The following is a 5,000-nucleotide window of genomic DNA, read 5'->3' as shown; positions in this document are numbered from 1 at the left end:
AGTGTTTTCTTCGGATGCGGGTGACTTGCAAGAGAGAGTGACTCTTAAGAGCGTGAGTAATTTACATGGATGCAACTAGCTAGTGGAGAGCAAGATTGCATGGCGAACGCGGATTGGATGGCCAGTAGAGGTTAGGAGAATGACTATTTACTAGCAATGGGAGGTTTCTGAGGCTAGCGAGTACTACGAGAGGAAGCGGCTATTAAACTAGCAACAAATCAGTGGAAATGACTGGGTTGGAAGGTGAGTGACGAGTTGGAATCACTAGAGGAATTACTCGCACGGGTGGCGAGTTAGGGCTGGAATACTAGCACGAGTGACTAGTTGGAATGCGAGTAATAACGACTCGTGCGAATAGCCGTTTGACAGGATTTTTGAAGCTCGTTAGTATAAAGGTTTTAGGGACTTGCAGGGATTCAGTCGACCAGCTAGTAGGAAGGACTTTGCAAATAGCCAATGTGTGAGTGAGCGTGAGGCTTGTTGCAAATATGAGGGGATTTTAAACGACTACTCGAAGGGACTATGAGGGACTAGAACAAAATGGGTGACTAGGACGCATTGCTATGGTTCTTCAGTGCATGTCATTTGCAAGCACATGATGTTGCACGTCTACCAATAGAAGTAAAGGGTCTTGCAACGTGATCAGGATTAATAGGAAGCTCATGTATAACCCTTTCTCGCCATCTTCAAGATTTAAACCTTTACGTAAACAAACACACAATGATATTCCTAGCGTACACCTTCCTTGACTCCCCCCCCCCTCTCTCCCTCTCCTCCTCTCCTCTCCTTGAGCAGCTTCTCTTCAGCAGGCAGTGGCATCGAGTCTCCGGGTGCCTTTGTGTCTGATTGAAGTTACCAATCATCAGTTCCTCACTTAAGGAATGCTTGCTCGACCATAGCAAGCAAAAGAGAATATAGAGAGGAAAGCTTTTTTTCAGATCTATTTGGCTATTTTTTTTTTCTTTTCTTTTTTTCTTTCTATCGGTCTTTCTTATTTTCATTTTCTTCAATTTTTGTAAGTCGGACGTAGGTGCTTCCTGCTTATTGTATGATTGGTATGTTTTTGTATCCGTCTTAGGCATCTTGTGGAGGCCTAATCCATGACTGGGATGTTCTTTTGTCTTCACACGTCGCCTGTCCGTCTGTTTAGCTCTCTCTTTCCCAGTCTCTTTCTGTTTCTCTCTCCATTTATTTATTTCTCTTTATTCCTCTTTCTGTTTCTCTCTCCATTTATTTATTTCTCTTTATTCCTCTTTCTGTCTTTCTTTCTCTTCTCTCTCTCTCTCTCTCTCTCTCTCTCTCTCTCTCTCTCTCTCTCTCTCTCTCTCTCTCTCTCTCTCTCTCTCTCTCTCTCTCTCTCTCTCTCTCTCTCTCTCTCTGTCTCTCTCTCTCTCTTTCTCTCTCTCTCTTTCTCTCTCTCTCTTTCTCTCTCTCTCTTCTCTCTCTCTCTCTCTCTCTCTCTCTCTCTCTCTCTCTCTCTCTCTCTCTCTCTCTCTCTCTCTCTCTCTCTCTCTCTCTCTCTCTCTCTTCCTCCCTCTCTCCCTCCCTCCCTCTCTGCCTCTCTCCCTCTCTCCCTCCCTGTCTCCCTCTCCCTCCTTCCCTTCCTCCCTCTCTCTCCCTCCTTCCCTCCCTCCCTCTCTCTCCCTCCTTCCCTCCCTCTCCTTCTCTCCCTCTCCTTCTCTCCCCTTTCCAATTCCCAATCTCGCCCTCAGGATACACGATCTTAACCTGTAATGATTATTGCTAGTAACCTGTGTTCCATTATGTATATAATCTATAATATATATATATATCTATATATATATATATATATATATATATATATATATATATATATACTTATATATATACATATATATATATGTATATATATATATATATACATATATATACATATATATATATATATATATATATTATATATATTATATATATTATATATTATATATTATATATTATATCTTTCGGTCTATCTATCCTCTGTCTCTATATATTATATATGTATGTGTGCCATGTGTGTGCTCTGCTTTGTTTCCCCGCCATGAAAAATTACCATAATTTAATTTTGGTCTGAATTTGATCCACCCTCTTGTAATTTGGTCCTGTGTTTGTCCCGCATCCACGTAATTTGGGCCTATGTTTGGTCCGCTTCCATGTCACTTATAATTTAGGCCTATGTTTGGTCCAAGACAGTGGTTCGGCCGAAAACGTGTTTGAATGAGTTTTAGCCGGAGGAATTTCAAGTAAAACACGTTCCAAAAACTACGTATCTGGTGAAACATGTTTGGGAAGCTCGGGTCGGCGTTAAATGTTTACTCTCCCTTTACTACTCGCTTTTGCTTTTTCTTTTGATTTTGCTTTTCTTTTTTTCTTTTTTCTTTTTTTTTTGGGGGGGGGGGGGCATTTGAGGTGATCCTGGAGTTTTTTGTTTTATTGGTGTGTTTATTTTATGTATTGGTTGATTTTGTTTTTGTTATTTTATTTTTGAGGTTTCCCCTGCTGTTTACTAGATGGTAGCATCAGGTGTTCACGTGACTCACTCCCCTCCCCCCCTTGCCCCCCTCCCCTCTCCTCACTCCTCGCCCCCTTCCCCCCCTCCCTCCACTAAAGTCTTGCCTAGAAAGACTCGTTGTCTTTTTTTCAATCCCTCATTCGATTTATTTATTTATGAAGTAAATTATTATTTATATTGATTTATTTGTTTATTTATTTATTTATTTATTTATTTATTATCCCCTTCAACTGGACAGAGGAGGGACTTCACAGAGCAGGAGTGGGAGGGGGGGGGGCGATGGAATGAGTGAGGGGGGGGGGGCGATTAGCGTTCTTCACGATGGTGTTATTCTTGTGCATGGCATGACTGGGGCGGGGCGGGGCGGGAAGGAGGTGCGCGGTGAAGAAGCATGCTTGACCCACATAGTCTCGGGGCTAGGAGATGGGGTGGCAGCTGTAGTCCCCCTTTTCCTTTGGACTCCGCCCTGTCCCTCTATCCTGTCCCTCTATCCTGTCCCTCTGCCTGCTGTGTCCTTCCTTCCGTCTTGTGTCTGTGTCTTGATCCTCTGCCACATATGTCCGTCTGCCGTGTCCTTCCATTTTGTGTGTCTCTCTCTCTCTCCCACCCTCCATTTTGTCCGCCTGGTTCGTCCCTTCGGCCTCTCCCTCCTCCTCCTTCTTCTTGTCCCTCGTTCCTCTTCCTCAGTCTTTGCTTCGTTCTTCCGTCTTCTCCTTCTGTGCTGTTCTTCTCCCTGAGTCTTGTCCCTGGGCTTTGTCCCTGAGTCTTGTCCCTGAGTCTTGTCCTTCCGCCTTTTCATACTGCTTATCCCTCTGCCCTGCCCCTAGGACTTGCCCCTATGTCTTTTCCCTCGATTCTGTCCTTCTTGTCCCTTTATCTTAGCCCTGGGTCTTCCTCCGACCTTCCCCTCCTCCTTGTCCTCTTCCTTCTTCCTCGTTCTCTTCCCTCTTCCTCCTTCCTCCTTCCTCTTCCTTGAGCTTGGGCCTTGCAATCCTGTGTCTTGTAGTGTCTGCTTGTAGGGGAGGACTTTGTTCACTGTCGAGAAGGGTTGTGATTAATGAGGTTAATGACTGCCTGATCCTCGAGCCAAGAAGGTGCCATAGAGGTGTGAACGTGTGAAAGAGGAAGGCACCGCAATTTGCGCTCCGTCGCCATCAATACCCCTGATTGGCACGCCGGGAAAACTTGCGGCCTCGTTACGCCAGATTCAGAATATATGGGAGTGCATGGCAGATTATTCCTACATGCGCGGAAATTGGAATAAAAAAAAAAATAAAAAAATAATTTCGGAATAAGACAAAGACGGGACGTTGAACCTTCTAAACTGAACAGGATCTGGGTAGCTTAGGTTGCCCTGTGGTGAGGAAATCGTTGCTTTTTAGTACGGTAGTGGCTGCTTGAAGGGTTCCACTTTTGCCTCTTCTGTGCCTCTCAGGAAGACTTAATGTAAGGATGGAGAGGGAGGAGAAAGATAAGGTGAGAGAGAGAGAGAGAGAGAGAGAGAGAGAGAGAGAGAGAGAGAGAGAGAGAGAGAGAGAGAGAGAGAGAGAGAGAGAGAGAGAGAGAGAGAGAGAGAGAGAAAGTGAGAAAGTGAGAAAGTGAGAGAGAGAGATCCTATTTGTACAAGAAGCTCTCCTAGAGAATTTCGAAAGATACCGATTGTCTCCTGCTAGAGGAACTGAACCGGAGTCTCATAGCGCGGAAATAGCCCCCACGCATCCTAGCCCATTCTTAACGTAATGCCTCTCAGGATTTAGCAGAGACGGTGGTGTAATTATTATGCGTTGGATTAAGTCTCATGTAAGCAGGGTGTCTCCCCCCTCCCCTCCCCAACCCCTTATCTTAGGAATAACAAATAAAACACGCTCTCGGTGACGTGACTAAAAGCGGCGAGGGAGTGGGCGACAAGAGAGCGAGGGAGCGAGCGTTTGTTCGTTCGTTCGTTCCCTCCACCAGACGCCAACCCCGGGTCCTTATGGGTGGGATCTTGACTTCGATGGTGGAATCATCTTTATTCGATGGATGAGCCCTAATCGCAGAGGATATATTTCTATCAGTGGTTTGCGAAGATGAGATAGAGTCGGATGATTATACTTCTGATTTTGGGTCATTTAGATTTATGATTGTTTTTGTTTTTGTTACAAGAGGCGGATTCCCACCGTCATTAAATCAGCCCAGGGATCCGGACGATGACGACGTCTGAATATTTCGGCTTTCCCTTTCCATGACGGCGGTTTTATCCGTTTTTTTTTCTTCTCTTTCTTCAAATCCATCAATAAAACTTCCGGAAATCTGAAATGAACAGATACCCGGGACATCCAAAAAAAAGAAAGAAAGAAAAAAGAAAAGAAACGACAAGGAGGTTTCCTAATAAACCCACCGGGGAGGGGGGGGGACGGAAAAGGAGCGACGTAACGCAGGGGAGAACGACAGACGGCCAAAGAGAGGGCGGGCGGGAGGGCGGGCGGCCTGCTCGGCGGTGTGGCGG

General features: G+C 45.3%; 1 protein-coding gene across 3 annotated transcripts in view; it reads left to right on the top strand.

Annotated features, from left to right (window-relative positions):
• LOC122254474 (nuclear hormone receptor FTZ-F1) overlaps positions 1-5,000 on the top strand; it is a 171,140-nt gene that overhangs the window by 109,198 nt on the left and 56,942 nt on the right. The gene's annotated exons all lie outside the window — the stretch shown is intronic.

The sequence above is a fragment of the Penaeus japonicus genome, unplaced genomic scaffold (genome assembly GCF_977035675.1).
Source record: "Penaeus japonicus unplaced genomic scaffold, GWHDUDI00000001_assembly GWHDUDI00000034, whole genome shotgun sequence".
Taxonomy (NCBI): Eukaryota; Metazoa; Arthropoda; class Malacostraca; order Decapoda; family Penaeidae; genus Penaeus; species Penaeus japonicus.
The sequence above is the reverse complement of the archived record's forward strand: the minus strand, read 5'-3'. Positions and strand labels throughout refer to the sequence as shown.